Here is a 13,068-nt window from a genome sequence, read left to right as displayed (position 1 = left end):
GTTGGGTCTTTGTCTGGTTTGGGTATCAAGGTAACTGTTGCTTCATAGAATGAGTTTGGTAATGTTCCTTCTGTTTCTATTTTGTGGAATAGTTTCAGGAGAATTGGTATTGGCACTTCTTTGAAGGTCTGGTAGAATTCTGCGCTGAAACCATCTGGCCCAGGGCTTTTTTTGGAGGGGAGGCTGTTAATGACTGCTTCAATTTCCTTGGGGGATATAGGGCTATTCAGTCTTTCTATCTGATCTTGACTTAATGTTGGTAGATGGAATCTATCAAGAAAATTGTCCATTTCGTTTAAATTTTCAAATTTTGTGGGGTATAGGCTTTTGTAGTATGACCTAATGATTGTTTGGATTTCTTCAGTGTCTGTAGTTATGTCTCCCTTTTCATTTCTGATTTTGCTGATTTCGATAGATTCTCTCTGCTTTTTAGTTAGCTTGATTAAGGGATTGTCTATCTTGTTGATTTTCTCAAAGAAACAGCTTTTTGTTTCATTGATTCTTTGAATAGTTTTATTTGTTTCTAATTGATTGATTTCAGCCCTGAGTTTGATTATTTCTAGCCTTCTGCTCCTCTTTGGTGTATCTGCTTCTTTTTTTCTAGGGTTTTCAGTTGGGTCATTAAGTTGTTTGTATGTGATGTTACGAATTTCTTCTTGCAGGCACTTAGTGCTATAAATTTTCCTCTGAGCACTGCTTTCAATGTGTCCCATAAATTTGGATATGTTGTGCCTTCCTTTTCATTGAATTCTAGGAACTCTTTAATTTCTTTATTTCTTTCTTATCCCAGCTGTCATTGAGTAACAAGTTGTTCAGTTTCCATGTGCATGTTGGCTTTTTGTTATTTCTGTTGTTGTTGAGGTCCAGCTTTATTCCATAGTGGCCAGATAGAATACAAGGGATTATTTCAATCTTTTTGTATCTGTTGAGGCTTGCTTTATGACTGACTATATGGTCTACTTTGGAGAAGGTTCTATGTGGTGCTGAAAAGAAGGTGTACCCTTTTGAGTTTGGATGAAAAAATCTGTAGATGTCTATTAGGTCCATTTGATTTAGGGTCTCTGTAAGTGTTTTTATTTCCCCATTCGTTTTCTGTCTAGTTGATCTGTCCCTTAGTGAGAGTGGAGTGTTGAAGTCTCCCACTATTAAAGTATTAGGATCAATGTGTGATTTAAGCTTTCATATTGTTTCATTTATGAATGTAGGTGCTCTTGTATTTGGGGCATAGATATTCAAAATTTTGATGTCCTCTTGGTGGATCTTTCCTTTGATGAGAATATAGTGGCCCTCCTTATCTTTTTTGATTAACTTGGGTTGAAAGTCTATTTTATTAGATATTAGGATGGCTACTCCCGCTTGTTTTCTGGAACCATTTGCTTGAAAGAGATTTTTACAGCCCTTTACTCTGAGGTAGTGTTTATCTTTGTTGCATAGATGTGTTTATTGGATGCAACAGAATGTTGGATCCTGTTTCCTTAACCATCCTGTTAGTCTGTGTTTTTTTTTATTGGGGAGTTGAGTCCGTTGATGTTGATACATACTAGTTACCAACAATTGTTACTTACTTTAGATGTGGGGTTGGTGGTGTCACTGAGTTTCATTGCTTGTATTCTTTTTTTTTTTTTGTGTGTGTGTGTGTAGTTATCTATTTCCTCTGTTTCCTTAGATGTAGTTGTTTTCTTTGGTTTGGAGTTTCCCTTCTAGTAACTTCTGTAGAGCTGGGTTACTATGTAGATATTGTTTAAATTTGTTTTTTTCTTGGAATATTTTGAATTCTTCCTCTGTGTTGATTGAAAGTTTTGCTGAGTATAGTAGTCTTCGTTGGAATATGTGGTCCCTTAAGGACTGTATGATGAAATTATGTATGTATGAAATTAAAAATAAAAAAAATATTAAGAAAAAATAGTTCTACTTCTTTTGGGAACAGGAAAGAAGGTTGTTGGGACCATATTCTGTGTGTTAAGAAGGCTGCTGGAGCCCACTCTCCATCTGGAAGCTGTGGAAAGGGCCATCATGTCCATGCTTATGGAATTTATGTGTGTGGAGGGGACCCATGACAGGGTCCACTCCTTCTGGAATCTGTGGGACTTGCTTCTGGAATCTATATATGTGGAAGGGACCCATGACAGGGTCCACTCCTGGAATCTATGTGACATGTGTCCAGTAGTGGCTGGTGAAGTCCTGGTATTTGGGTATTCTGGTTACTCCAAGGTGACAGTGTCAGATTTCTATGTTCCTTATGTATCTCTAAGTGTGTGTGTGTTTATCCGTAGACTTGGATAATTTTAGACATGAAACAATTTGAATCAACACCTCTGAGTTTGGTCCTGGACCATTGGAGTTAAATTCTATAAAACATTTTTAAAGTTATCAGGTATTTTAAAATAGTAACCCTTGGGCAGTCTAACAAAGAACTTTAAACAGTTTCTCAACTCTTTGGGGGAAATAAAAAAAAAAAAAACATTGTATTTATTTTATTAATTTTACAAAGTAAAACCAAGCCAGCCTGTTTAAGTCAATTAAACAAAAACTTCAGTTATTACAATATATCATGTGAAAAAAAAAAACTCTAAAATGTGTTGTTCATTATATAAAAACTCTGGAGACTTTTCAATGCAAAATGATTACTTATGATCCTTTACAGGAAAAACAGGACTACATTTTCATGTTTGCCCAGTGTTATGCAGGGTTATATTCAGATCATTGTTAACCATTATATAAAATATATGCCTGGCTGTCAGTACCTAAATTAATGATGTAATGCTGTTTCTTTCTGGCCTATAGATTTGGTACAGCCAAAATAGTCCCTTTTTGCTGAGAGGTACAGGCTAAGTTTAGTTCTCAGCTTAATGTTACATAAAACTTTAATTTTTTGATGTTAAGTTTTAATACAAAATGATAGGATTAATAAGATTTGCTAGGCCCTTTCTAAACTATGTTAAATTAAAAGTTGTGCTTTGATTTTAGGTTAAAAAAGAGCAGATTTAAAGTTATACTAAAGATTATAGTTGAATTCAAGATTGATTTTTACCTAATCTCCTTGTTTAGGTTGTTTACTTCTTAAAATATTAAATCTAAAATAGGTTACCATAAAGATTGCCTACATAGATCTACCTAAAATTTGGTTCTAAAATATACATTTAAAAATATGCCAAAGTTGAGATTATAACATCCTGTTTTGTAGGATGAAGTTTAGAACAGATGATAAAGGTAGACAAAGAATAACTCAAATATGCTGGCCCTCAGACTTCTCAGAGATCTGATAAATATGGCATGTTAACATATGTAAGCTTATTATGACAGAGTCCTACCTGTTGAGGCACACACACACACACACAAAAAAAAAAAACAACAACGATTAATTAAGTTTTTATAGGTGCAACTATTGTTTTTTTTTTCCATTTAAACAACTGTTAGGCCAATTGTAGATATTTTAATGGTATTTACTGATGGTTCATTATCTGGTGTTGCTGCCTATGTTTATAAAAGAAAAACAGTATCTTTTCAAGTATCTACACATCTACACAAATAGCAGGGTTATCTGCAGAATTGGCTGTGTTTCAAAGTTTTAATAAACAGTTTTGAACATTTTTACAGATAGTGAATATGTAGCTCAGTCTTTGCCTAGGTTAGAGACTGCAGGTCAAATTCAGACATCTTCTGCTGAAATTTTATTTTTACAAATTCAAATTTGATACAAAAAATCCCTTCTTATAGGACATTTTAGGGCTCACTCTAATTTGCCAGGATTCCTGTCTAAAAGATATGCATTAGCAGATAAAATCACCAAAGTTTATTGTCCACATGTAAAAGAGCCCAGAATGCCTATAATATGCATCATCTTAATAGTCAAGCCTTGAGACTTAAATATAGATTGACTAAGGAACACACTGATAGTATAGTCAAGGCTAGCAGTACTAATTCTCAGTTTCACCCTGTTCCTCATTTGGGATTCAATCCTAAAGGACTGGTTACAAATCAGATTTGGATAATGAATATTACTCATATTCATGAACTTAAACAATTAAAATATGTACATGTTTGCATAGGTAGCTATTCTGGATTTATTTTTGTCACTCTTCAACAAGGGTAAGCTGCAAAGAATGTCATTGCTCTTTTTCTACAGTCTTTCAATGTTCTAGGAGTTCCTACGCAATTTAAAAATGACAATGGAACAGGATATACTAGCAAATCTTTTAAAATACTTTGTCAACAGTTTCAAGTTTCTTATATAATTAAAATATCTTACAATCCTCAAGGACAATGGTAGAGCATGCCCACTAAACAATTAAGATTTATTTGCAAAAAAACAAAGAAAGTGGAGATACTCCTCTGGACACCTAAGAATCATCTTATTCATGTTCTTTCCTTTCTGAATGTGTAATTTGGATAAGCATGGTAAATCTGTAGCAGATAGATTATGGCATACAGATTTTGGCCTACCAAGAAAAATTTTGCTAAAGTAAAATGGAGGGATCCTTTAACAAATCAATGGCATGGAGCTGACCCTGTACTCATATGGGGATGAGGATCTGTATGTGTTTTTTTCACAGGAAATTGATGCAGCTTTATGGCTATTGAAACATCTGGTGAGACAAGTGGATGAAGAGTTCTCTTCTGACAAAGATAATGATGCTATGAAGACCACACTGGTCAAAATGACTATTTTGCATCCTAGTCCACCTCTACTACATCCAGTTTCCTGGGATGATACAGAAGTCCTTGTGTATGTCAACAACTTTCGTTGCTGGGTTTTACTGCTTTTGAAGGAACACAGGTAAAACAGACTCTTAACTTTTCATGACTAAGAAGAGGTCATCCTCTGTGCTTTACCAGAGAGAGTGTTCATAAGGACAGTTTAGCAGTCTCCCCTGTCCAGGTCATAGGTCAGAATGCATACTACTCTAAAGTTGGGGTGGTAATTCAAGCCTCCCTTTGCAACCAGGCAAAGTGAAACATTGGAAGGATATTATATTCCCTTCCTATGGGAGTTAAGATGACAGTCTTACATCTCCAATGAGTTTCCCACCCTGTGAGAAAGGGAGTCAGCACACTCATCCTCCACTGATGGTTCCGTGGACAAGATGTATCAGAGAAACGCCTACCATATACTCTTGAGACAATGACATCACATTTACAGTAGTGGACTGGACTGGTCTATTGTTAAGGGTATTAAGAACTTGGTTTCTGGTAAAGGCGGTCAAAATTTCTTAGTTTTAGAAAAAAAAACTGTTAGTGCTGGACTTTGGAGGACTTCAAATAAATATTAGCAAAACTATGTATGGAAATTGGAGGCTGTGTTTGGTTATATAGGCATTCTCTGGGGAATGCAAGTGGCTTTGCTAAATTAATCAAGTGTACTTCTGTTTTGGCATGTGTTATCCCTTCTTATTTACTGCTAATTGGAGAATCTGTAGTAAGACATTTTAAGAACAATGATACCTATTCAATTGAATGTGTACATTGCAATCTTATTAATTTTTTTTTATTGCTGATAATAATGCTCTTTCACTATTAGTTTTTGAGCAACCTACTTTTGTTATGATTCCTGTTAGGTTTTTTGATTCTTGGTATGATGAAACAGAATTTAATTGGACTCAAGTTCAGAATCACCTTGCTGGTATTTGGTCTAGCAAAAACTTCTCATTGAACATGTTAAAGATGAGAAAAAAGATCCATGACAAATAATCTGCCAAGAAACCTAGGTTAGAATTGGCCAATACAGCCTGGGATATATTTACTAGCCTCAGGAGGTGCATTCCATCCTTTGACTCTGTTCTTAAATGGGGACTTACATTTGTAGGCATCATGGGTATGGGTTTGTTGGCGTGTGCCTGCTTTCCTTGTGTGTTACAGTTTCTTCTTCAACAATTTCAAAATATGCAAGTGCAGTTGCATGAATTTAACTTAAAGATCTCTAACAACCACATTTGATATGGATCTAAGTCAATGACATGTAAGATTAAAATTGTGGTTTTTCCAACCTAAGACTGAGGCTCATAAAAGTTTCATCCAAGACCTTGATGATGAGTAAGCAAAAATGCATATATTGCCAATCTCAGAGAGATTGGCTCTCCATGAAACAAAGAAGGAAGAACTGAAGGAGTCATGCAGCCATTCCTAATGAGACCTAATTGACTAGAATCAGAAGGAAGAAAAAGAAGACATCCCCTGTCAGTAGACTTTGGGAGGGGCATGCATGCAGGGGGTGGAGGAATGGAGAGACTGGGATTGGAGGAGGGAGGGAACCACAGGGGAGATACAAAGTGAATAAAGTGTAATTAATAAAGAATTTTTAAAAATTGCATTGGAGACTTTGATAACAAAAAATGCACATTTCGCCAACCTAAGACAGGGTCTCCATAGAACAAAGAGGGAACTGATTTTCTGGTGTTTGGAATTTTGCCTCCTAGCCATGGTAGATGTGGGTCTTATCTAAGCTCCATATCTCAGAGACTGTCCTTGGTGGTCTCTACAAGCAGGGTGTTCTGAGCCTGAGAAGTATATAGTAAGTTCCCTGCAACCTTGGGAACCAGTGTGCAAACTGGTGTTACCATGAGTGAATTCCTGGATGCCTTGCAAAGTGGCACAGATGTGTTGCTACTGTGAACACAATTTTACTTGTACCCTTTGCTTTATAAGGGTTGTTTGCATGTTCAGTAAACTGAGACTTGATCAGGCATCTGTCTTGTCTCCATTCTTCCCATCTCTATCCCCCCATTTAAACTCTCTCTTTCATGTGTATCCTGTTGGACTAGCATGCAGGAGTGTCAAGCTTCCTTCTCTTTTCCCTGCTATTAAAGACTCAATAAACCAGGGAACCATAGACCCTCCAGCCTATTATATCAATATGGATGGGAAGGTACATTTTGTCAGTACACCATTAACTGCTCAGTTCAAAGTCACAACCTAGGAAATTTCAGATCCAAGACCACAGTAGAGATCACCATGTCATTCCGTACATTCCCTTTAATCCCAAATCACTTTGAAGCTTCCCTACTTAGAAAGCTGTGTAATTAAGTAAACATTATAGATTCACTTGCTACCTGACATTGTCACAGAGGTAAACAGAAGTAAAGTTGTGGGATTTGGATAAAGGGATGAGATGAAGCTTCTTGGGTATCACAAGAAAGAGTCAAGGGTACACAGGATCAGACATAATAGACACTGAGGAAAATTTGTTTACTCATCTCCATGGAAAACACAAGTTTCTCTCAGGTGCTATTTGGCTGAGAGGGAGAATAATGCCATGCAAAAGGTGAAAGCGAGTAAGAGTTTCAGGAGCTAGATATTGCATACAGAGACCCACAGTCCAAAATTATACAGCAAGAGAGAGACAGACCTTAAAACAACCAGTCCTAAATGGTATTTCCCTATGAAATTCTCCCTTGACTCAGTGCTCTGGGAAACCTGAAGGAGCACAGGCAGGAAGAGTGTCCTAACTAGAGGGAATTGAGGACACAAGGAAAATTATGCCCTGAGAATCAGGCCATTTAGGAAGATAATGCAGTTAGACTTGATGAGACCTGATAAGCTAGGGTAGATATAAGAGTGAGGATGCCCTCCACTATCATGGAAATAGAGAAAGGACATAGGGTAGATAAGGATGTTGGGTGTGATTGGAAGGAGAAGAGGGAGGGGGCAACAGAAGTGATACATTGTGAACAAATCTTAATAAATAAATACATAAGAAAAACTGTGATCAAGGTGATTAAGTATAGAGCTCTTCAGGACTCACAGCTTCTTCTTGTGGGTGGTGATGCGTATGGCAAGGATGAACTCAGTTTTTTTTTTTTTTTTTTTTTTGTTAATGAACAAACTTTATTTTGAAACTGAGAAGCAAAACTTATTTTTTTTTTCAATGCAGTTTATTCAGGAACATTGAACAATCCTCGGATCCCGGGGAAAGCCAGCCCACAGCTTAAATAGCCTCTGGGTAGCCAACCCAGGCGTGCCACGGGGGCAATGCAGATAGGTCCACATACATGGAAGCAAGCCAGATCCTCGGCCTTAGCCAAATGTGGAGTTGTTCGTGACAGAGAGCACTCACCATCGGGAAGGTGGAAGGCGGAAACCAGCTCCATCTTTAAGGCATAGCATTCCGCAGCTCTCTACAGTTCCCCCTTTTTGTTTTAGACGCATCAGGCAAGAGTAGAGGTCTGATCTCTGATATTAGAAATAAATTGGGACTTTGTACAGATGTTCATTTAGGTGTCATCCACCCAAAGAGCATCAGACCCGTCCGATACCTTTTTCTCAGAGGCGGGACCTGGGGCATCAACCCGCATGCAATCAGACATGCTCTTCTCTGGGTCCAAAGCGGCTGACCCTGAGTGCAGTGCTTAGCCTCGCATCCTGAGCATATCATTTTAGCTTTTTATGGTATCCAACCATGCTTGGGGAGAATGTCCTGCTTCAATGGCTGTAAAGGCCTGAATGATCATGGCTGCATCACACTGTTGTGAGACTCTAATCTTGCATATATACCACGAACTCAGTTTTTTTTAAAGAACTTTGCAGTGAGACTCTGATCATATTTCAGTGACTATATGAACAACACATATTTCAATTGATGTATTTTAGAGATACAATTTTTTAGTGTGACACATGGGTAGGAATTTGAACCTGGGAGCAGTAGAAAATGGGTGTAACATTTATTTTGTGAAATTACATAATCAATAAAAATAATATGTTGACTACTTTTACAATAACTTTTAACATGGAGAAATGATTCTGCTAAAGGAGGACAGATATTTGACATTGTACAGCATGCTTTTCAGGAACTCATTATGGAGCAGAGAATCCTGGCCATGAACTATTGGTTACCCCAGCTACCTCAGATCCCTTGAGCTTAGGTGGCACCTCTGAACAAGCAGACCTGGCATGAACCATACTTTTAGAGAGTTTGTCTTGAGGACACAGATGCTACTGTGTACTAGGCATATAAAATTGGCCAATTTTAACTCTCTAGAAGGCCAATTTTAACTGTAAACACCAGGACCAGGAGAGTTCCTCACTGAGCACTGAGTAGGACATAGCTGCTGATCCAGACAGGTCAGCCAAGGCAAGCCTGCTCATAAAGGGTTGGCAACACTAGTGTGGAAGGGCACCAGCTGTCAAAAAGTTTATTACTGCTCAGTTCTCCTTTTACATACACCAATCATTCTCTGTTTCTGCCAAACCAGTCCTCAGAAATGTCTGGTTTCCTTCTCATTATCCTGCTCATAATGACTCAGTACCACAAGGAACCCTAGACCCTGCCAGCCTATTATACCAATACGAATGTGGAAGTTCATATAGTGATGAATGGCTTAGTTCAAAGTCACAACCTAGGAAATTTCAGATCGAATAAAACAGTCGGAGATCACCGTGACATTTGGTACATTCCCCTTAATCCCACATCACTTTGAAACTTTCCTACTTAGGAATCTGTCCTATTAGTTAAACATTAAAATTTCATTTCCTAGTTGACATTGTCACAGAGGTAAACAGGAATAAAGGTGTGGGATCTGGATTAAGGGATGAGATAAAGGCTTGTTTGGTTTCATAAGAAAAAGTTATGTGTGCACAGGATCAGAGATACTGGACACTGAGGTATGTTCATTTACTCATCTCCATGGAAACCTCAAGATTCTCTCAGCTGCTGATTGGCTGAGAGAGAGAATGATGTCACGAAACAGGTGAGAGCCAGTAAGAGTTTTATGAGCCAGTTCTTAAAAGGGCCAAGTAGACAGCTTGTTTGAGAAAAAGGCTAAAGGTATCGATATGCCTGAATCAGGGTAGCTGAGAGCCCAAAACACAGAGATGACAGTTCCTGTGTCCAAGGCTCTTAGTTAAGGAATATTGTGACATATTTCTTTCAAGTGGTCATTAATAAAGTCACATGTCATCGTGACTTTCACATTATAAAAGATTCCATTATTATTTTTTAATGAGGACACTAATATGTCCTCATTCAATTAATTACATACTGCGAACATGCTCCCTGACCAAGGCATCTCTTTGAACAAAAAGCATTTAATTGGGACCTTGGTTACATTTTTAGAGAGACCATCCAAGATGTCATGTCTGCATGCAATCATCTTTTTGTAGTACTTCAACAGGAGTCAGAGCTTTCAATACTGATCCACAAGCAGCAGGCAGAGAGAGTTAGACTGAGAAATAGAGAGAGAGAAAGGGCTAGAGAGAGATTCAGAAATAGAGACCTAGACCAACAGAAACAAAGAGAGAGAGATTGAGTGATAGAGACCCATTCTGTCTGATTACTTTCATTGGCATATCAACCTCAAAGCACACCTCCTGTAATATAACTCCAAAAGGAATTATATATTTTTTTTAATCTTTTTTATTTTAATTTTTATTAATTACTGTTTTTCACTTTGTATCCCCCATAAACTCCCTTCTCTCCTCCCAATACCAACTTCCCTCTCCCTTTTCCTCGAATGCTCTTCCCCAAGTCAACTGAAAGGGCTGTTGTTTTTCTCCAACTTCGGATGCTAGTCAATCAGATCTCATCAGGATTGGCTGTATTGTCTTCCTCTGTGGCCTGGTAATGCTGCTCCCCCATCAGGGTGAAGATATCAAAAGAGCAAGCCAAAAATTTCATGTCAGACGTAGTCCCTGTTCCCATTACTATGGAAGCCCCTTGGACACTGAAGTGTCATTTGCTACATCTGTGCAGGAGTTCTAGGTTATCTCCAGGCATTGTACTTGGTTAGAGTATAGTCTAAGGAAAGACCCCTGTGCTCAGATTTTTCTGGTTCTGTGTCTCTCCTTCTGGAGCTCCTGTCTTCTCCATATCCTAATATTTCTCATTTCTTTCATTAGATTCCATGCACTCTGTCCAACAGTTGGCCGTAAGTCTCAGGATCTACTTTGGCAGAGCAGAGCCTTTCAAAGGCCCTCTGTGTCAGGCTCCTAACTTATTCCCTGTTTTCTCCTTCTTTTGATGTCCATCCTCCTTGTCTTTCTGGAAGGGGATTGAGTATTTTAGGCAGAGTTGTTCCTTATGATTAGTTTCTTTTGTATATCTTATATTATATTCTGTTAGTGAGTATATGCCATGTGTGTCTTTCTGCTTCTGAGGTACCTCACTCTGAATGATCTTTTTGGATAGATGCCTAGAGGTGGATCTCTGAATCTTGAGGAATCACTATTCCTAGTTGTCTGAGAAAGCACCAGATTGATTTCGGGGGCAGTTATCCAAGTTTACATTCCTACCAGCAGTGGAGGAGGGTACCCCTTTCTCCAAAACCTCTCCAGCATGTGTTATCACTTGAGTTTTTCATCTTGGCCATTCTGATGGGTGAAAGGTGAAATCTTAGGGTTGTGTTGATTTGCATTTCCCTGATGGCTAATGAGGTTGAGCATTTTTTTAAGTGTTTCTCTGCCATTTGATATTCCTCTATTGAGAATTCTCTGTTTAGCTCTGTTCCCCATTTTTTAATTGGATTACTCGATTTGTTTCTTTTCAAGTTCTTTAGTTCTTTATATATACTGGATATTAGCTCTATGTCACATAGAGGTTTGTTGAAGATTCTTTCTTAATCTGTAGGTATTCATTTTGTTTTGATGACAGTGTCCTTTGCTTTACAGATTTTCAGTTTCATGAGGTCCCATTTACTGATTTTTGCTCTTAGAGCCTGGGATCTTTGTGTTCTGTTCAGGAAGTTGTATGCTATGCTGAGGAGTTCAAGGCTCTTCCACACATTTTCTTCTAATTGATTTAATATGTCTGGTTTTATGTTGAGGTCTTTGATCCATCTGAACTTTAGTTTTGGCAGGGTGATAAGTATGGATGAATTTGCATTTTTCTACCTGTAGACATCCAGTTAGATCAGCACCATTTGTTGAAGGTGCTATTTTTTTTTAATTGTATGTTTTTGGCATCTTTGGTAGAAACTCAGGTGTCCATAAGTGTGTAGGTTTATTTCTCGGTCTTCTATTCGGTTCCATTGATCCACTATTCTGTTTCTATGCCAGTACTATGCTGTTTTTATTGCTGGTGGTCAATAATACTGCTAAGGTCAGGAATGGAGATACATCCAGAATATCTTTTATTGTGGAAGATTATTTTAGCAATTCTGGGTTTCTTGTTATTCCATATGAAGTTAAGAATTTCTCTTTCAAGGTCTTTAAAATATTGTGTTGGTAATTTGATGGGAATCACATTGAATGTGTAGATTGCTTTTGTTAAGCTGACCATTTTTACTATGTTAATCCTGCCAAGCCATGAGCATTGGAGATCTTTCCATCTTCTGATATCTTCTTGTTTTTTCAGAGACTTGAAATTTTTTACATACAAGTCATACCAAGGTGGTTTATGTCTTTGACCAAATACAAGAACACATCAAAGACATCATCTATGTCTTTGACCATGTTGCCGTTATCTCAGGAATGCAGGGGTGATTTACTACACAGAAATCCATCAATGTGATCCACCATATTAAAAAAAATGAAAGAAAAAAAAACACATCATCAACTCCTTAGAGGATGATTATTAGAAAAAGTACAACATCCATTCAATTTTAAAGTACAGGAGAGGTCAGGGATACAATGCACATATACAAATACAGGAAAGGTGATATATAGCAAGCCTATAGCCAAACTCAAACTAAACGGAGAGAAACTAAAATTAATTCCACAGAGATCAGGAATAAGGCAAGGCTGCCCACTCACTACATATCTTCAACATAGTTCTTGAAGTCCTTGCTAGAGCAATAAGAAAATCGAAAGAGATCAAGAAGTCAAAGTATCACTATTTGCAGATGATATGATAGTATATCTGGAGAAACCAAGAATTCTACATGGGAAATCCTACAGTTGATAAACACCTTTAGGAAAATGACTGGATAAAAAATTAACTCAAGAAGGGGGCAGAGCCAAGATGACGACTAGCACATACAGTTTCTGAGCGGTGGGATACCTGAACTTCTAAGTTGGTGAATGGAAGGACCTCTAACCAAGGAAAAACATGGTAAGGCTTTCTAAACAAGAGGGAACATCGCAGGAGGTGAAAACTTTGGTCTCGGGTCACCTGGGGACTTGTTTGGGGAAGGAGAGAAATGA

This window comes from Meriones unguiculatus (genome assembly GCF_030254825.1).
Source record: "Meriones unguiculatus strain TT.TT164.6M chromosome Y unlocalized genomic scaffold, Bangor_MerUng_6.1 ChrY_unordered_Scaffold_25, whole genome shotgun sequence".
NCBI lineage: Eukaryota > Metazoa > Chordata > Mammalia > Rodentia > Muridae > Meriones > Meriones unguiculatus.
This window is presented reverse-complemented; position numbering follows the sequence as displayed.